This window comes from Ursus arctos, unplaced genomic scaffold (assembly GCF_023065955.2).
Source record: "Ursus arctos isolate Adak ecotype North America unplaced genomic scaffold, UrsArc2.0 scaffold_17, whole genome shotgun sequence".
Lineage (NCBI taxonomy): Eukaryota > Metazoa > Chordata > Mammalia > Carnivora > Ursidae > Ursus > Ursus arctos.
The window spans coordinates 50,986,069-51,006,573 of record NW_026622841.1 but is presented as its reverse complement, the minus strand read 5'-3'; the positions used below and the strand labels follow the sequence as shown (position 1 = coordinate 51,006,573).

General features: G+C 47.4%; 1 protein-coding gene and 2 long non-coding RNA genes across 14 annotated transcripts in view; 1 reads left to right on the top strand and 2 right to left on the bottom strand.

The window, feature by feature from the left end:
* Nucleotides 1-20,505, top strand: part of DLGAP1 (DLG associated protein 1) — an 843,835-nt gene that overhangs the window by 757,636 nt on the left and 65,694 nt on the right. The window lies entirely within an intron of this gene.
* LOC125282733 (uncharacterized) lies at nucleotides 1,272-12,891 on the bottom strand. The gene is made up of 5 exons (XR_008959747.1): nucleotides 11,874-12,891; nucleotides 11,270-11,377; nucleotides 4,234-4,280; nucleotides 3,343-3,627; nucleotides 1,272-2,010 (listed from the first exon to the last, which is right to left on the bottom strand). It is a non-coding gene; the product is annotated as an uncharacterized LOC125282733 (long non-coding RNA).
* LOC130543947 (uncharacterized) lies at nucleotides 12,898-19,585 on the bottom strand. Of its 2 annotated transcripts, none has more exons than XR_008959746.1 (3): nucleotides 18,501-19,585; nucleotides 14,535-14,819; nucleotides 12,898-13,096 (listed from the first exon to the last, which is right to left on the bottom strand). It is a non-coding gene; the product is annotated as an uncharacterized LOC130543947 (long non-coding RNA). The 2 variants fall into 2 exon arrangements; XR_008959745.1 differs by lacking the exon at nucleotides 12,898-13,096 and having other exon boundaries at nucleotides 13,916-14,819; nucleotides 18,501-18,659; nucleotides 18,736-19,585.

Below are 20,505 nucleotides of genomic sequence, written 5' to 3'. Positions count from 1 at the left end.
TTTGCCCCCGCCTCTATCAGAGAAGTACGGGAGCATGCCCGTTTAGAGACGCGGAGAGATTCGGCGCCCGGGATCGCCCAGGTAAGAGCAGGCAGAGCCAGGACTGAAATCAGGGTCTGTGTGATTCCAAGACTTGAAGCTGTGGCTGGACGGGATGACCTCACTCAGGCTTTCAGAAGCTAGTACTTTTCCAGTCAGCCAGTTCAGCACTGAGCAAGCAGTTGGTAGGAAACAGCCACCCCTTCTGCCGCCCCAGGCTGGGCCCGCGGTATGCGGCAGTGCGAGGCTCTGTCACCACGATCTAGCCTTATTCTCAGTCTTTCCCACAGGCACAGGTTGTGTGAAGGGGGTCAGGACCTGGACGGACGTGCAGACTGAACTCTGGGCTCCCTCTCGTCTGCCTTCCCCTGCAGAACCCATCTTGGGGTGGAGAACTTTGCCCGTCCTTCCCAGGTTCCAAGCCAAGCATAAATCACCAAATAACTATTCTAAGTGTAGCTTCAACAGGGACACACCCACTTTCAAGGGCCCCCAGGTGCCTGTTAGTCCCGAAGAACCAGGCCCAGGTCAATGACTTTCAAGGTGAACCTTGGTGTGCACTGGAGTCGCCGGCAGTGTGACTCGAGGAGCCCCCCCGGGGGAGTTTCTCCATCAGTAGGTCTGGGGTGTGGCCGGAAAGTCAGAGCCACAATTTCCAGGTGCTGCTGACACTGTGGGTTGGGAGACCACCTTTGAGAACCACTATTTTGGGGGATGGAAGCTTTAGCTTTGTCAGTCGTTTCATCATGGGGCACTTACCGCTGCCTGTTTAAATGGGACAGCAGCTCTTCCCAAGGACTTCGCACTCCTCACCTGCACTGGTTTCCCGTGGCTGCTGTAACCAGTTACCACGAACTTGTGACTTAACACCAGTCATCCTACAGCTTTGCACTCGGAAGTCTAAAATGGGTGGGCAGGGCTGCACTCCACTGTGAGGCTCTAGGGGGCAATCCACATCCTTGCCTCTTCAGGCTTCTAGAGGCTGCTTGGCTGCTGTATTCCTGGCCCTGTGGCCAATGCATCTCCCCAGCCAGCGGGATGTAGCATTTTAAAACCTCACGTCCCCCATCTCCCTCTGTTTCCACCACCACATCTCCTTCTCGGACCCTGACCCTCCTGCCTCCCTCTCATAAGGACCGCTGTGATTACACTGGGGCCATGTAGACAATCCAGGAGCATCTTGCCATTTTAAGATCCTTAACTTGATCAATTGGCCAAGTCCCCACAGCTGTGTAAGGTAACACATTCACAGATTTCAAAGATTCAGAATTTAGAGACCATTCTTCTGCCTGTCGCCCCACCCACCCTACCACCTGTTTAAACAGCAGGTGTTCCTCCAATCCCATACCATCCTTCCCACAAAAGAAAACCAAAACAGTATCAGGATTTGCGTGGTGCAATCCTTCTTACTTTCCCGGTAATAAAGGACAAGAGGGAAGGAGTGCGGGAAGTGCCCATCAAGATGGCCTCTCAGACCCTGCCCCCAACACCAGCTAAGTCTCCCCATACTTGCCAGACTTGCTGGAATCTAGAACCGCAGTGCCTCCTCTTCTGAGCCAGGAGCCTCCGGTGGCCCCACTGGGCTTGTTCACTCCGGCTCAGTCACCAGCACCACCTTCCAAACCTGCTGGCAGGCCGCTTGTGAAAGATGCAGAAAGAGGAACTGAATTAAAAGGCTTTCTTGCCTTTTGAATTTCTGATTATTACTTTCGGACTTTCTGGGCTGAGGTCCCAACCTCAAGGCTGTGAAATTTCTGTTGGTGGGTGTATTAATTTGCTGAAGGGGCCATAACAAAGAACCACAGATGGGGCAGCTTAAACAACAGACACGTATTTTCTGACAGTCCTGGAGGCTGGAAATCCAAGGTCAAAGTGTGGGCAGGTTGCTTCTTCAGAGGTCCCTCTCCTTGGCTTGCAGATGGCTGCGTTCTCCGTGTGTCCCCACACAGTCCTTCCTCTGTGCAGGTGCCCCTGGGGAAGGACACCAGTCTTATTGGATGCAGGCCCACCCTAATGACCTCATTGTAACTTAATCACCTCTTTAAAGACCCTGTCTCCAAACACAGTTGTCCTGATGTCCTGAGAATTAGGACTTCCACATATGAATTTGGGGGTGGGAGTGGGAGACACAGTTCAGCCTGTAACAGTGGGCTGGGGCCCTGGGAGATTCCAGAAGGTTTCCAGAAGGATTCCAGAAATAGCGTGAGGGTCGGGGAGAGGAAGGCCAGGCCGTTGACTTTAAGAGAGTGCACCTCAGCCCAGAACTGCCTTTTGGTGTTAGATTAGGGGTGGGAGGAAGGCCGAGAAGGTAAAAGTAGCCCCCAAAGGCTCAGTTTTGGTCTGTGTAAGCAAGCAGCGGCATTTAAGGCCCACTTCCCCAGAGCCAATTCCCTGCACAAGGTTTTTTGCTTGATACGTAATTCGCAGCTAATCACAGAAATTCCACCAAGTCCTTACACACCGCGGACAGAGAGGAAATCAAGGAGCAGACAGAGTGTTTGTGTTTGACGCTCTGAAAGGGCTGTGTGAGAGAAAGTGATTTCATTCTCCAGGCATGGTTCTGAGAAGGAAGTCAAACCGCCCACAAGTTGAAACAAACCAAACAGCCTTATCTTATTCTTGATTCTCGGGTTCCTCTTTCCTCAAAGCCACTTGGAGGCAGGATACTGTGAATTGTCATTGTTAGAGTAAGTGCCATTGCAAGGTCCTTCCCGGGCCATGTAGGGTCTATGACTTACAGGACCTGGAATCTCTGATATTTTTCCATGATTAACCTTTATTACCTGCTGGTCAGACTCACTAACCAACACAGGCTTACAATATATATAAGGAGACACACGTGCACACAGACAAGGAGATAAGCCAGGCCCAAAAGAGACAAATACTGCGTGATTCCACTTGCATGAAGGACCTAGAGTGGTCAAATTCATACCGACACAAAGTGGAATGGCAGTTGCCAGGGGCTGGGGGAGAGGGAAGGATGGAGAGTTGTTGTTTTATGAGTAGTTTCAGTTTGGGGAGATGAGCAGAGTTCTGGAGCCTGCCTGCACAGCAATGTGAATGTACTTACTGAACCGTACACTTAAAAATTGTTAACATGGTAAAGTCTGTGTGATATGTATTTTAGCACAGCTTTTTCTGTTCTTTTTTCCTTCCAAAAAGGCTGCTGGAAGCAATCATATAATGGAAAAAACACATGGCTGGGGTCAGGCCAACCTAGGTTAACCCCATATCTGCCACTCACTAGTTTGGGGGCAATTTTCTGTTTATTTCCATGTAACACATCACCCAAAAACTTAGTACCTTAAAACAAGAGCAATCATCTTGTTAGTCCTGTTTGGAAGGGCCCGGAACCTGGGAAGACCTTCTGCCGAGTAGTTCTGGCTCAGCGGCTCTCCCAGGCTCGCAGTCGGTGGGGGCTAGAGCAACTGGGGGGCTGGCTGAGCATCTCTCTCTCTTCTAGTAGCCTCGAGGCTTCTTCATGGGATCGTCCCACACAGCTGATGTGGGCTTTCTTACAGATGACGGCTCGGGGCAACTGGACGGCTGGCTCCCGTGGGGGCTCAGTGCTTCGGGCAGGCAGCTGCCCTGGGGAGAGAGGTAGAAATTGCATCATTTTTTCTCATCTAGCCTCAGAGGTCATACAGTGTCACTGCCTTCACACTTCCTTGGTCACAAACAAATCATATACACACCAGATTCAAAGGGAGGGGAACCAGACTCTTGACAGGAAGTGGCAACGTTCCAGAACAGGGGTTGGCCAGCTATGCCCTCAGACCAAATCTGGCTCACCTCTCCAGGACAGCCACGTCTACTCATCTGCATGTTGTCTCTGGCTTTGCCACAATGGCAGAGTTAAGTGATTGGGACCAGAGACAGCATGGTCCACAAAGCCTAAAATATTTACAGCTCTTTTTTTTTTTTAAGATTTTATTTCTTTGTGAGAGAGAGAGACCACAAACAGGGGGAGTGGCACAGGGAGAGGGAGAAGCAGGCTCCCTGTTGAGCAGGGAGCTCGATGTGGGCCTCCCTGTGGGGCTCCATCCCAGGACCTTGGGATCATGACCTGAGCCAAAGGCAGACGCTTCACCAACTGAGCCCCCCAGGCGCCCCGAATAGTTACGGCTCTTGATAGAAAAGCTTCCTGACCTGTTCTGGAAGGACCTGTCAGATGGAAAATTCGGTGGTACTCACCTCTGGCAGGTTACCAGCCTCTCTGAACTTCACCTCCACCTCCAAATCTGTAAAATGGAAGGAAGATCATGTGTAAAAAGTACTCAGCACAATTCCATGCCTACAGGTAAAGTATAAAATGTAGTTCTTCCCTTTCCAGGCCTTCTTATGAGTTGAGAGCCGCAGGCAGTGTTTTTGGCCACGATAGGTCTATTAGCAGTGTTGGCAATTCCCCATTTTAGACGCTCCTTGGAATTAAGGCAGGCTGTACACAGAACCTCTTTTAAAATACATTTTTATTACTCTGGAGGAAAGAAGTGTTTGCAAGAACTCTTCTAAAAATGCAATGCTTTCATTGGTCAGACTCGCTCGAGTTTCAAAGAGGGAGCACCTAAGGGAATGAAAGAGATCTGGAAAATTTGGAATTGAGCGAGTGAGGAAGAGCAAGGAGGCAGCAGATCTCCCTCTGCCTGTGGAGAGAGACTTGGGAAATTTTAGTTACTTTACATTTGTGCTCAGAGCTGCCTCTGCCTCAGACGAAGCAAAGAAAAATGTTTTCTTAGCCCCTTACCCATCACCTCCCTTCCCCACCGCTCGGACTAGCGAGCTCCACTCCAACTGCCTCCCACCTGCCGAGGTGTCCATTGGATTTTTTTCTCTCATCAGTGGCTATTGCCGAGGCCAATCCCCCAGCAACTCCCTCAAAGATTATGTGCGCATGACCCACCTCTCCTCCTTGCACCAAATTCACAAAGGGGCAGCCTGGAGAATATTTATTAGGCGCCTCTGGGCTCTAGCTCTTTAGAAGCAAGTTTCTATTCAAGAAAATAGAGACCCCCAACTAGCACTTCCTATGGTAACATTAGACCTGCCAGTCCCATCTTTCCTACTCATTGATTTAAAACCACCAAAGTTATCAACTGTATTTATGCAGCATACGAAAAATTATTTTCTATCTTCTCTCCAAGTTTTGTTTGATTCCCATCACTTTTAAAATCCACTTAGCTTCACCCTAAGCAATGCTGGAAGAACTGTTCCTTTTTAATGAAGCTATTTGTTGCCATGTTATTTTTATATAAATTATTATGAGTGTTTTGGGGTGGGTGAGAGGGGAAGTACACAATTTGATGATCAGAGGCCATTCCCTTTGGCCCTATTAATTTTTACAGCATTTGCCCCCTCCTATTTACCTAAATTTGCAATTCCATGCAAATTTTATAAAATTATCCCCAGAGCCCCAACTCAACATTAGCCAAAGGCCAACTCAATTTATGCTGCTCCGGGAAGAACTGTGGTTTGGAAAAATTAATCAGCTGACTCCCAAAATAGTAACAATTGTTAGGACTACTGCTGTTGTTCCCGCTACAACCGCCGCAGAGCACTTCGCAAATTGCAAAGGGCTTTCACACCTGCTGCCTCTTTCATGTTCACTGTACCAACTCTCCTGTAGTCATGGTCCCATTCTACAGATTATCATAAAATGAAACAGAATGCACTCTACAGATTGTTATAAAATGAAGCACAGAGTACTTAAGTACATTGCCCGAGATCACAGACCTACCAGTTTACAGACCTGGAATTCCAAAGACTTTCGCTTCATCCAGGCATTCCGTTCATTTATAAATTCATACTTTTTTTTTTAAGATTTATTTATATCAGAGAGAGAGAGCGAGAGCAGGGCAGGGGTGGGGGCAGAGGGAGACAGAGACTTAAGCAGACTCTGCACTGAGCATGGAACCAGACACAGGGCTCTATCCCATGACCCTGAGATCACGACCTGAGCCAAAACCAAGAGTCGGCCACTTATCCCACTGCGCCACCCAGGCACCCCATAAATCCATACTTTCCAAGTGTCCTAGGCACAGGACCCTCTCAACCAACAGTGTTCCTTTTACTCCTTCCTCCGGAATGCCAACCCTTTTTTTCCCGAGAAAGTTTAGGCTGATTTTTTTTTTTAAGATTTTTATTTATTTATTTGAGAGAGAGACAGAGAGAGCACAAGCAGGGGGAGGGGCAGTGGAAGAGGGAGAAGCAGACTCCCCACTGTGCGGGGAGCCTGATGTGGGGCTCCATCCCAGGACCCTGAGATCATGACCTGAGCTGAAGGCAGATGCTTAACCCATTGAACCAGCCAGGCGCCCCGGTTTGATTTTATATCCAAGACCACTTATAAAATAGAATGCTACCCACATTTCACTTAAGCTCAAAATATTTTTCTCAACAACATACTTCCTAATCTAATCTCTCTTTTGTTAGTAATAGCAAAATGGAATAAATGACAGACACTGAGATATCTTTAGTAGAAAATCCTTGGTTGTTTTATTTTGTCCTTGGGAAATAACTAAAAATGAAAATATGTTTGAGAGGGTCAGTGTTTCAGAAGTCCTTTTGTGACTGAAACTATGAATTTAAAGGTCGTATGAAATCAGAAGTTTGAGGGCATTTCTGGCAGGAGCACTGCTAGTGAATATCCTGAACAACCGTTTTAGCCTGAGATTCAGTGTCTCCTCACATACCACCTACCGGCACCAGACAGATAAATAAGGCGTCGGGTGGTCATGGAGACGGGATGGCACAATCTCACCACCTGTGCATGAACTATCGCTTCGGAGCGTCACAGGCCTTTGGCACAGGTACACCTGGCTTAGTAGTTGCGAAGACAAAAGGAAGGGAGGTCTCTTATGAAACTGTTGACATTACTGTTGCTATTACTGTATACTACGTATTGTTTACTATATACTATTACTGTATGCTACGTATTGCTTACTATATACTATTACTGTATACTACGTATTGCTTACTATATACTATTACTGTATACTACGTATTGTTTACTATATACTATTTATTGAGCACTTACTATGTGTCGGGGAATGTGGTGAGCATTTCTCACTTATTACTTCATTTTATCTTCCCAACAACCCCCTAACGAAGGTATTCTAATCCTCATTTTACGCAATAAGAAACTGATATTCAAAGAGAGTAAGCAACCTTCTCCAGGTGACACACTTCTAAATCAAAGTGGGCCTCTAAACTTACATTTTGAAACATCGTGCAATATTGTCTCTCGGGCATGGAAAGCAAAGAAGTTTTTGCTTAATAGATTTCTAGTAATAGAAGTGGGTAATTTTAGGGCTGGCATCCTTCCTTATTACTATGGTAATCTAAGGAAATCTGGTTGACGGGCTTTAAGCAGAGCTTGGAGAGGGTCTGCAACTTCACATTCTCAAGTACTTGAGCTTAAGAGGAAGCAGGTTCCATGCACATCCCGCCCTCCCACCCTGTGCTGGAAATCATGAGCGTTGGCTATGAAGGCGAAGGGAAACATACTTGCAAGTGCTTGTGTTTTTGTCTTTTCTGAACTCTAGAGAGCATGAAAAAGTTGTAAACCACTGATAAGGATCTATCCCGAGAGACATCAGAAATTCATGGCAATTTCTGCCGCTTCCAAAATTCAAGACAGCAGAGGCTGGAGCTCGTCACACTGTGTGGTTTGAATGAGTGGTGGAGGGTGAGGGGTGCGCCCCCTCTGGAGACAGCCCCAGCTGGAGGCTGCAGAGCTGCTGGGATGGGGTACGATGGCAGAAGACTGGTGAGGACCCGCGGAAGAGCAGAATGGGCAAGGGACAACTCCCCACCCCGGGAAAGTGTGTCTAGCTTATAAAATATGCATCACCTTCACGGTCAATTACGTCTTCTCTGGGCATCTCTTATTCGTAGGCGGCTACTGGGCAGTGTGGGACAGTGTGGGACTGCTTGCAACTGGGCAGGGAAGCAAGGCTCTCTAAAGAGAGAATTTATGAGTTGAGACCAGAGTGATAAGATGACGTTTTAATATTATACCCCAGGGAGAGGCATCTGAAAGTGCGTGTTCATGCCTGTAACATTTGTGCCGGGCCCTTCGTGTTATTGAAACCCAAACATCTGAAAAGTATAGAGTTTCCCCCCTCGGGAAGTTTTCAAGATGGTTTTTGTTATATTTGAATTTTGTTGTATCCAATAATGTAGGAAGGAGAAGAAAAGGCAAAGAGCCTACTTCCTGTGTGTCAGACAGAAGTGCCACTCTGTGTCACCTTACACTATATTAACTTCCTCATTCATCTCATTACACTATGAGATCATCCGTGTCGTTGCCCTAACTCAGCAGATGAAAAAACAGGGGTCAAAAGGGTTGAATCATAGGTCATGTAGCCTGTAATTGACAGGTCAGGATTTGTACCAGGTCTGGCTGACTTTGAAGACCTTCTCCAGTCACCACACTACTAAGGACGGAAGTTGGGCCACCAAGACTGAGAAATTGTGGTCTGGTGATGTCCTGTGTAATAGAATTTGTCATATAGAATCATCTAATCCAACAAGTAAATAGAGTAGTGAACAGAGATTGACCTGATCACGAATTCTCCTCTATTCTCATCCACGAGCATTGGAGTAGTGCTGTAACAAGCAAGTCTGATGAGGGTTTTTTTGGGTTTGGGGGGGTTTTTTTCAAGAGAGAAAGAGCACGTGTGAGTGCAGGGGGATGGGGGGTGGGAGGGGCAGAGGAAGAGGAAGAGAGAGAATCTGAAGCAGGCTCCACACCCATCATGGACCCCAATGCAGGGCTTGATCTCACAACACGGAGATCATTCCCTGAGCTGAAATCAAGAGTCCAATGCTTAACCAACTGAGCCACAGGCGCCCCTGTGATGAGTTTTACGATAAAGACATGTAGGAGCTACTAACGGAACACAAATGAAGTGAATCTTGATGAATGAACAGGAGTGTACACGCAAGCAAGGACACGTAGCATATATAAATTCATTTGCATTAAGTCCAAGCCAAATAAATAAGCAAATAAAATTTTAGAAATAAAATCGAAGTGACTTTGATGGGAAAGGCATTCGCTTTCTCAAATAATAGCAAACCTAGAGATAAGGCAGCCAATGAACATACCCAAGCCAGCTTCCTGCCATCTTTCCACCCGTCCTCCTCAGCGTGGGGTTGTCTGCTCAGGCAGTTGCCCCCTGTGATCCCCAGATGGCAGCCACAGTTCAGGGTATCTCTTGCTGATGACAACGTCCAGAGGAAGAAAAGGGATGTCCCTGCCTTGTGTTGCTTTAACTAGGGAGGTAAACCTTCCCAGAATCATTCCCATCAGACTCGCCTTCAATGAAGATTCAGCCTCCAAATCTAGGGGAGGGGCCGACTTCACAAAAAGTCATGGCTGCTTGGAAAAGTTGAGGTCCTGTTGCCAAGGAGGGCGGCGATGAGAGAGCAAACAGCAATGTGTGCCACACGCATGAAGACATGTAAAAAGATGGCATTCTGGAAATAAGTTGTTAGGTGTGAAAAAAATCAGTTCTATGCCAGTGTTTGGTGGTATCTTGGGGGTCAGTATTCCTTAAGCTCTAAAAGACAGTCAACTACCAAACAATATTAAGAGGTTTCCATTATTTTTTTTAAAGGGGGGATTCATATAAAATTTCCTTCAAAACCAAATGGTTAAGAAAAAATACACAGCAATATATATGGTAAAAACGCAATTAATTTAGTCTGGTGTCACTGATGGGGTTTTGGAATATAGGTGAGGTTTAGTGGGGTGGAGTCCAGAGCCAACAACCAAGAAAGAATTCTTGAGGTGTCTTTTTGGTGCAGGGGACAGGACCAGACCCGTGGGCAGAAAGAACTGCTGCCCCCGGGGTTGTGAGGGGTGGCTGATTATATACTATGGGGTTGGGGGAGGTGAGGAAAAGGGAGGTTTCAAAGGATTTGCATACGATAAAGAGGACTTACAAGATGCCCGAGGCCTGGAGGCCTTGCCACTGTCTAGTTAAGGTGGTTTTTCCCTCTAGCATTAAGATAGTTGGGAGCTTCCTGGAACAGTATCACACGCGTCCCACCCAGGAGTGGGGGGTGAGGGGAGGCTGCAGGGTGTAAGCTTATGCTTTGTCTGCAGCCAGCCTTCTGCTCCCTCATCATCACAACAGTGATGACATAATGGTGCCTCTAACTGGTATTCTGACGTGTGTATGTTTTTATGATTACAACAGTAATGATTTTTTTAATTGGAAAATTTAGAGCAGCCCAAAGAATAAAGTAAAAATCATCCATAAGCACATCGCCTGGCTCTAACCTGATGTCAGAGTATACAGCAGTCTTGTGCAGAGTTACAGCAGTGACTTTTGTTAGAGTGCACGTTCACATCAATTTCTTATAATTTTCTGTCAGATTTTCTGCCAGAGACAAGCTACTGCTGATCAGTTCAGAGAAAAAAGCAGCAACACACTGGCTTCTAAATTATAGAATTTAGTTGGGTTTTTTTTTTCCCTGAAGAAGTGAATTTCTGTTGTGCCTTTCTACTTAATGCAGCAAGTTGTCTAAGCCCAGACTCCGCAACGTAAGTAAGTAAGGCAAGCAGCGAAGACATAGGGACTTCTGTGAGTGTGGTCCTGGCGGGGGACACCGGGGGAGGAGATGCAAGAACTGGGGCCACGTCTCCTCCCAGCGAGATGCAGCTTTCACCTCGAGCGTGGTTTATGAATCAAGGCGGCAGGGCCCCAGCACTAAGAAAGGGATAAGGATGTGCTTGTTGGAAACTTCAGGAAGGCTGTGTCAGTCCCATGGGCGTTCGTGGAATGACCACTACCAGGGGTCATCGGGATGTGCAGATTTCTTTACTTTTTCATTTCCAGTATAAAAAGGAAATCTGAACCTCTCTCCCTATAATAGCAAACAACAGCAAGACTTTTTTTCTAAATGTCAGGACCTGTCTGGGCAGGAATCCATTAACGAGGTTGTTGTTTTATTTTATAAGTCCCCTTTTTCTTTCCAGGGAAGTTGATGGTTTTAGTAACGAAGAGTAAAAGTGGTCGGGAGGATGCAGAGTTCCAAAGCCCTTTTGAAAAGTGAGCAGGAACCCAGTTATTCAGAATCGCCAAAGCCCTAGACTTCATGCGAGACCAATCAGAAAAGTATTTCTCAGAACATTGTGGCAAACAAAATTCATTTGTACCTGTTGCCCAGAACGTACACAGATCTGCACGCACACATGAACTAAGTCTCACGAAACGGTACTTACTTTTTCCTTTGTCTGACGCGATCCCGTTTTCTCATCTACTTCACTTTTTAAATGGTGCAACTGCATGACCCACCTCAATTGATTTCATGACCCCTGAGTAAGTCACAACTGGTAGGTGGAGAAAGCGTGAGTTAGGAAGTTGCTGTGATCCTTCAGAGGGGAGCTAACATGATCTAGGAAAGCAGAAAGCTGGTGTGGAGTAGGATTCCAGATGGATTTAAGAGAGGAGAGAGGACTCCAAGGAATTAAGAGATAATGCCCAGTTTTGGCTTGAGCTCTGGGTAGACAAAGGGATCGTTTGCAGAGATGGGTAATGTTAACTGCAAGGCGTATCATATGGGTCGAGATAAGGAGCATTTGAGGAATGCCCCTTTTTGGGGTAAACACGAATGTATCCCCGAATCTGAGGCACAGCGACGAAAAACTAAGGACCACATTACATAATTCCAGAGTGTTCAACTTTTACTAAAAGAGGGAGCAAAATGGGGCGATGGAAAAAAGGAAATCATTAACGGGGAGGAGTGGGCTCTGAGCCTGGAAATTCTACTTGGAAAGGACAGTCGGGCTCGAATTCCCAGGGAAACAGCCCAGATCAAAGACTCACCTGGTGCTATGCTATTGGTGCTAACAGGGCTTTTGTAACGTGGAGAATAGGGGAAGTATATAGCCTGTGGCTTTTCATTTAGCAAACCCGTTGGCAGGAGTTCGCTTCTTCACGCACAAAGTTGGCACCAAGTTTAGAATTCCCCATCACCAGTTCAGAAACTTAACAAGCATTTCTTAGGCACTTCTTAAAAAATGGAAATCCATTAACTTTATTCTTCACGCACGCTCTCTGACAGCGTCGGGTCAAAGGGACTTTTTCCTTCCCCTTTTCATAGCTTCCACAGTGGCAATCCTTCTCCTTCTAAATCTTTTCTTTTACAAAACAATAGGGAGTGGTGGTAGCCTGCGGCTAGTTGAAGATTTCGAACAATAGGTGTTTCTGAGCCGGGTTTATTGAAATGGTCTTGTCTGTATCCTGGGGGAGATTGTAAATGAGATGTCAACAGGAGCTCTTTTGTGCAGATGGCATTCAGCCTGAAAGAGAGGAATTTCCTTACTGTGCTAGTATTTAAAGTAGATTTGTTGCTGCTTTTGCTAAAACTTTTTATCCAACTGCCTGAGCTAACAGCGTGGAGTGAGTCACTCGGGGTGACTGTGACTTCCTTCCCTCCTTAGCAAAGCACTGACTCAGTCATTTACATTTAGAAAGGAAGACTCCTAAGAAGATTTCTTGGATTTTCATCAGCTTGAGCCTCCTTTCTAGACCGTCACGTGGACCTGAGCTGTCAGCAATCCTGTTACCCCCAGGAGAGGGCAGCCTGGCCGGGCTGTTTTTCTCACTCCCGGGAACACTCCTGGCTGTTTTGCTTGCTTTCTTTTAAAATCCAAGGAGAGAGACAAACAGTTTCTGCCTTAAGCCTTTTCCTTTCTCCCTCCCTCCTTTTTTTTTTTTTTTTTTTGTAAATGACAGGCAATTTCAGTTTACTATAATTACCACGGAGGTTTGACTAACTCCACCCTTAGAAGATAAGGCAACTGTTTTATTACCTCTCAGCCAGGTGCCTGAGGGTGACAAGACTTGCCTTTATCTGGAGACCTGACAAGGTATCAGCAACTGCAAAGGGGCTGAATCTTCGAGCAGTGGCCATCAAAATTCTTCCCTTCTCTGTGATCCATTTCCCCGCTTTTTATTGGTCGTTAATTTCGATCCAAACACTAGCGCTGGTTTCCTCTAGTTTTTCCGCATTCCTGCTCCTCGGCACCTCCGTGGTCATCCTGCTACTGCAATTACAAATGGTGTCAGTTACAAGCCCCGGCCCCAAGCATGCAACACAGGTATTTTCACATCCTCTGGCTTGGTAGGTTTGCAGTGGGTATAGCTGCCTTTTCAAGGAATTGAGACTTCATAAAATCTTTCACCAATGACCAGAAATACAAAATAATCAAATCGTTTTGCCTTTTCTTTCTCTGGTTCTTTTTGAAAAGGAGACTGTTACCCACATCAGGAGGCAGTGCAGTGTTTCAGATACTGTAAATTTCTGGCGTTTCATCTATGTATGTGTGCTAATGTGTCTACCCACCCCTTGGTTTATTCTGTATTCTGTTTATTCAAGCTCTTACATGCATATCTCCTCTCTCGGGTTGGAAATGTGGTGTAAGATCTTATGTGCGTTTTGAAAATAATTTTGGGGGTGCCTGGGTGGCTCAGTCAGTTAAGCATCTGTCTTCGGCTCAGGTCATGGTCCCAGGGTCCTGGGATCGAGCCCCATGTTGGGCTCCTTGCTCAGCGGGGAGTCTGCTTCTCCCTCTCCCTCTGCCCTGCTTGTGCTCTGTCTCTCTCTCTCAAATAAATAAATAAAATTTTTCTAGAAAGAAAAGAAAGAAAGAAAGGAAGAAAGAAAGAAAGAAAGAAAGAAAAAGAAAGAAAGAAGGAAAGAAAAAGAACTTTCGAACTGTGTGTACTAGGTAGCGCTTCAGTGAGGGAAGAGGGCCTTGGCAGAGAAAACTCTGAGGTGAGGGTCCTAAGCAGCGTGTACTTAGCACGGTGCCCAGCCAGGACCTAGCACAGAGCCACCTCCCGTGAGTACAAATTCCGGTGGGTCAAGGAGAAGAACACTGGTTTCATTTATTTGACTGGGAAGTAACTATAGCCTAAGGGCAGGGGGAGAGAATGAGAAAGAATGATGATAAAGATGAGTGAAAACACATCCGAGCAACCTTGCAAGTATGAGGGGTTTATCTTCAAGAACACAGAAGACAATCCCATCCTGTAGTTTATGCACACATCATTCCCCCTTGTGGGGAAAGGTTACTTGAAAGCCCCTAGGAGCACCCCAATTACCATTTTCACAAAAATCAAAACAAGATGTTTCTGAATACAGTGTGTGAAACCAATGAACACCCCGCACTCCCACCCGGTCAAGGGAAGAGAGACAATGTGAGGAGAATTATCAAACCTGATCTTGGATTTCTTTTCCTTAAACATACGGAAACCTTGCCCACCTACAATGCGGAGTCCGCCACCACCCCTCGCCACCCGTCCCCCCATCCCCCCATCCTCTCCGCAGCTTTGGTTGGGACACCCCTCCAGGCAGGGCCTGAGATGCCTCTGGAGGAGAAAGTCCCCAGCTGGAGCGCTTGCTGCTCCAAGGCTTCCAGAGGAGCAGGGAGACACCATCCCTTCATCTGCAATGCCGAAAGCCATGGGCCAAAGCCTGACCTTGGCACTTGCAGTATGGCTGTCCTCCCTCTTCCTGCAAACAGGTTAGCGCACGTCCTCAGAGGTGCTGCCCCAGACCCTGAGTCATGTCGGGTTCATCAGCTTCTACGACCCACGAATGTTCTGAGGGACACCTGGGTGGCGAGTCGGTGAAGCATCTGCCTTCGGCTCAGGTCACTTGATCCCAGGGTCCCGGGACCCACTTCCACATCGGGCTCCTTGTTGGGCGGGGAGCCTGCTTCTCCCTCCGCTCAGGCTGCTGCTCCTCCCACTCCGGCTCTTTCTCTGACAAATAAATAAATAAAAATCTTTTTTAAAAAATATTAAAACAAAAAAAGTTCTGAACCCCAAACACATTCAACCGAGAGAGTCAGATAAGGGCTTTTGGATACAGATGACGTTCTCATAAGGGTTCAAAGGAGAATCTTAAGGATAAAACTAGAAGGCAGCTCTTTCAAATCTAAGTAAGGAGGCTTAGCTGGGAAGAAGTCAGGCTCGAGCCAGACTCCACTGCGGAGAACATGGGCAGCCCGCACTCTCCGGCCCCCTCGTCGCTTGGGGAATTGGGGTTCTAGGTACAGCGCCTGGCTCTCTTGAGCACGGTGAAGGTGGATGATGGTGGGGGCAGGCAGAGTAAACTGATACCGGTCTTAGCGTGGGCCTCATCAGTTTCCTAGGTTATTTTTATTAAATTTTTGCCAAATGACCAAAACCCAACTGTAAAGTACAATTTGTAATGCAATCCTTAAGAGGCCTTTCCATACCAACTGTAAAGACTGACTGGAGGACCAAAGTCCTGTTTGGAGCGTGGTGTGGACAGAGAGGCCTGGGGACACCGGGGCAGGTCCCGCTCTGGATCTGCGTTCTCATCTGTCAGGGACACAGCTGGACAAGGAGGTGTCGTTTTAAGCGCTCATTCGGTTATTTGAGACTCAGCAGCGGGCCGGTCTCCTTCCTGGGCCGAGTGGGCTGACAGAAACTGTGTTCTACAGATTAACCCAGACAGTTTTCCTGTTTTTCCTTTGAAAAGGGGGGTTTCAGAGAGGAAAGAGGAATGGAGCGGGATGAATAATTAACTGCCTAACTACACACACCAGGGCGTCCTGTGGCCTCCCACATGCCCTGCTCTCCAGACCCGGATAATTACTCCTCATCACGCTGAAACCAACAGGAAGGAATGGTGGATGCATTTTCTTTTTTCTACACTTCCCCACACATCCTGTTTTCCTGGGTTGGGGGATTTAAGCTTGCCTTGTGCAGAAGTTTCTGCTCCAGGCCAAGCCCTGCCTGCAGACCCCCCCCCCCCCGCCCCCCGTCCACAGGGCAGCAGAAGCAGGCGGCTGAGAGGGCTGCCCTCTCTCAAAAGCCCGGACAGTCTGACAGTGAGCAGGGGTTACCAACAAATCCAGCCGGAAGTTTCAGTTAGGACTTAGCCTGACCGCACTTGTGACATACACTGGTTTGCGCACACGTCACTGGCTGCACAGCCAACCACTTTCTCACGCGGGACAAGTTGGCAATACGTGCCTGATACCCTGCTCCCATCGACCGTCAACTACTCCATACTGACCCGGGATGAGGTAGGCTTGAGTTCTACTTTGTTTACCACACACCAAACGACATGGCAGGGGAGTCCTGTTTGATTGTGTGATTCTCTTCCAAATTTTTCCCTGTATTCCAGGCTCCAGGTCCCACTGTGTAGGGGCTACTAATTCTCAAGAAATAAGATCAGGAGGTAAAGCCTGGCTCTCAGATATCCATCTCGTGCAAGCAGAGAAGAGCAGAATAATAAGAGGGCAAAGAAAGGCAGATGCACAGGAAAAGGGCAGTTAGCATCACGGGCCCCTCATGCGGCCATTTGCCAAGGGCCCATGGGTAAAGCCAAGCAGAGGATGGAGGAAGTGAGGTGAATAATCCATAGGACCAGTTGCTTTCAGGTGGTATTAGGTTGGGCTTTCCTGCATACTAGCTCATGGCGCAAGTTGGCCGATCACAGTTGCACTCGGCCAGCCCTTGGCCAATGCCAAACAGAAGTGGCCATCAGTGACAGGAGATTTGATTGTCACAGAGAATGGCTTTGCTGAGTATTCATTTCACTTCTACCCCGGTGACCCCCCTTTCCTGATTAGTAGTCCTTTTTTCTTTTTCTCCAGGAAATGTCTTCTCATCCCTGTTCATTACTACTTAACTCCCACGTGCCACGCACGTTCCAAACACTGTGGTCATCATGAATAGAATGGACAGCGATGCCTGACCTGGTGGTTCTTACGTCCTTAACTAAATTCCTTTCTCAGAATTCCTAGTCAAGAAAAAAAAAGAAGTCACCTACAGAGAGTATAGGAAAGTATCGTTGTGAAGTGACATGTGACAAGAAATGAAAGCTAGCTGATGAGAAGCTTCAAAGAAAAATTTCCTTCCCCACTCCTGGCACGATCCTTACCCCGGGCCTTGTAGGCTGCTGTCCTACAAGACCCAGTCTGCGCTAACCTGAGGAGTTGGTAGACCAACTGCCCAGACAGGAAACCTTATATAATTTGGTAACCCTGACCTTGGGCCCTGAATGTTCCCCTCCTGTAAACAATCCATTCAATCCAGGAAAACCTGCAGACTGGCTGGGACAAATTTTGAAAAACACACGTACTCTTACAAATGTTGAAAAAAAAATCCCTAAGTCCTACAGGAAGTGACATATCTGACTCAATGGTAGAAATCACTTCATAAAGTGATGGAACAAATGGAAATTTAATCCTAACAGATGAAACTGCCAGGGCAGTCACTTTACATGAATGACTCAACAGCACCTGTTGGAAAGACCGGGAAAATGAGCCGTGAAATCCTGATCACATTCCCTTCTGGAAGCAATGGCCCTGCCTTGCAAATTAGTAAGCCCAGTGTTCTCAACATCCTGACTTGAATATTTGTGCCCAGTTCTTAAGAAGGCTATGACTCACCGTGGCTACTGGTCAAATGATTCTTACTCAGAGTTGTGGGCTTTTAATCTTTAGTATTAAACGGTCTAGGCAAATACTAGCCAAATGTCTGTCTACTTTCAAGATGTTCCTTTGAAATGATTGATTTCAGGCAACAACTGGTTTTCCATATGGTAACCCTCAATTTCTAATATTATTTAACTTGCTGCCAAGCTTCATTACAAGTCCACAACAGAAGTTTCAGACCTCAGTCCCTGGACCTGGGCCTTCTAAAATGACTTTCCTCCAAACATCATTTAACTTCCTTTAATTTAGTTAATTAATGGAACTTTCTGAAGAGCACAGTTACTTTGATCTAAACCTCTTGCTTAGTTTCCAGTTAACATTTCCAGAGAAGGAGAAAGAACGATGCCCTCGCAACCAGCCGGAGCTATCAGCAGCTCACAACTGTAGCCTTCCCTCCAAATCAGAGACATGAGAAGGGGGAGTACCTGCGAGAAAGAAGACTGGTTAAAAACAGTGCCCTTGGCATTTCTGTGAGTGTTTGCCCCACACAGAGATAAAAGCTAAACTGGTACTGCAGGCCCTACTCTCTGCGAAGCTGGGCCTGCAGTCTGGGAATCCTGAATAATCCTTGCAAGTAGGGGAACTGGAAGCCAGAGAGGTGAATCAGAAATGCTCCTGCCCAAAAGAAAGGTTTCTGCATACAACTTACAAAATTACATAAAAATTAAAAATGGAAAATGCAAGTCCCATCCAGCAAGAATCCTCAGTTTCTTGGCTATTCAACCTTGCTGCCATCTACCTAACCAAAGGGCTACAGCACTTCTTGCTTTTCAACTTACCTTCTCCCGGATAAAAAACGTTAACCCTAGCACAACTTCAGCCCAGAGATCTTCTGCTGCAGCTAGGGTAACATTTTCGTTAAAGCGTAAGTTAAAAAGCAAGACATTCTGAATCTTGGCTAGCGCTCTAGATGTTTTTTTGGCAGACAAGTCTAGCAAAGATGTCCACCCCTTGCGGTAGCGTGACTTACCTGGGAGCCGAGCCGCGGATTTCGGGGTACCTCGGTGTTCCCATCTTAGCCACAAGGCGGCACTCGAGAGCAGCGCTGCCCGCAGCAGTACCTTTTTCTCGGCTTCTTGGCTGGGGGGTGGGGGCGGGGTATGGAGGTGGTGGGGGGAGATGCAGCTGGCTTTAAAAAAAAAAATCCATTTGTTCTCTGAAATGATGCCACTTGCCATTTTATAAAGCAAAGGTTGCCACGTTACCTGTTGCCAGGTTCCTGGGAGGGCCTGGGGAGAATGTGGGCGAGAAAGGTACAGCACGAAGCCCTCCAGCTTGGTGCCTTTCAAGCTCTTTGGACGGGGCTGGCGCGGACATTTGGAGAGCAGCTGCCGTGGATTGCCTGAGCATTGTTTGGTTGTAGTTCTAACAGAGGAGTGGCTCCTGTTACATCATTTCCAGGCATGAAGTGCCTGGGGCGCTTTTTTTTTTTTTCCCCTCTTTTTTAATGACTAACTCTGACCCTCCCTCCCTGGATTTCGGTACAGTACCGGCACTGTGCGCCACGGCCTCACCTCAGGAAGCCCAAGTTTTGTAGCAACTTGTTAAAGCAACTTGGGTGCCTCTTAGAAAAGAAAAACAAGTTGTGCGCCCGAAACAAACCTTCCCGTTCTTCGCTCGGAGAACAATGTCGTGTTTGATTAGCAGCGGAGCCGGCGGCCCCCAGATCTGCTCTCCCGCAAGCGCCGGGCTGCTATCAGATGAATAGATCTCCCGGCCAGACATGCCGAGGCTCGGGGCATTTGTCTGGCATTAGGAAGTGTCTGGAATACTAGCAACTACCAACTGGCAGGTCTTATGACTAAAGAGTTATTACACCACCCCTCCCTCTCTGTCCACATTCCCTGCCCTTCCCCGACACGCTCACACAAGCGTGCTTTTTTCTACTCCGACGGAGGAAAGGTTACCTCGTCTCTGTGGTTTCCGTGGAGGACGGCTTTGGTGGAAACCGTTCTCATGGCCACGTCCCTGGAGCCAACACTAACCGGGAGAGAAGGCGAGAAGCCGGGTCCGTCGCCCAGGAGCCCGAGTCCGCACCCCACCGCCCTCCCGGCCCCGCCTGTCACCGTGGGGCCGGCTCTGCACGGACCACTGACCACCACACTTTGGGTGGCCTGGAGATGCTCAGCTGTAAATATTTTGAAACAAGGGAGCGATTTTTCTATGTGTATTTTGTTTTGTGGAGTTCCTCCCTTTTTTTTCCCCCTTCAGTATTTGTATTTTTATTTTATTTTATTTTATTTTGAGAGAGCGCGGGCGCCATGGAGTGTTTGGGGGCGTGGGGGGGGGGGAGGCAGAGGGGGAGAGAGGATCTTAAGCAGGCTCCACGCCCAGCGCAGAGCCTGACTTTTGCGGTATTTTTAAAGATGCAGCTGGTGCACCCCTTGTTGACCACTCCAAATTTGTTAATTCTCCATGCCTTTTTGACAGGTTCCTGCAGGGTGCAAAGTAGTGTTGGGGGCCGTTTGGGGGCATTTTCTCATGGGAAGCATCACACTTTACTGGACAAAGGTATTTAATCAAAGGTTTAATGGACAGATGAATAGAGGTGGTTTAGGGGCAGGAAGAGAGCTGGGGTTGAGGCCTCCCAGTTACTCTAACTCCACTACTTAGTAGCAGTGTAAGAGACCTCAGTTACGGGCTGTGAGCCTTAGTCTTACCGTCAAACAAATGGGGATAGCAAGCGCTTCCTCTGTCATTAAACCATGTCTATTAAATTCTTAGCACCGTGTGTTATAGAGTAAGGACTCACTCTCTGGTGATTTGGTTGATCTAATGGCACCTTGAGAGTCTGAACTAAAGGGGCACCCGACTGGCTCAGTTGGTGGAGCACATGACTCTTGATCCCTGGGGTCCTGAGTTCAAGCCTCATGTTGGAGGTAGAGCGTCAAAAAAAAAAAAAAAGGTTGAACTAATGTTACATCTTACCGTCTTTGTTTTCACCTGGTCTGGTCACTTGGTGGGGGAGGAGTCCA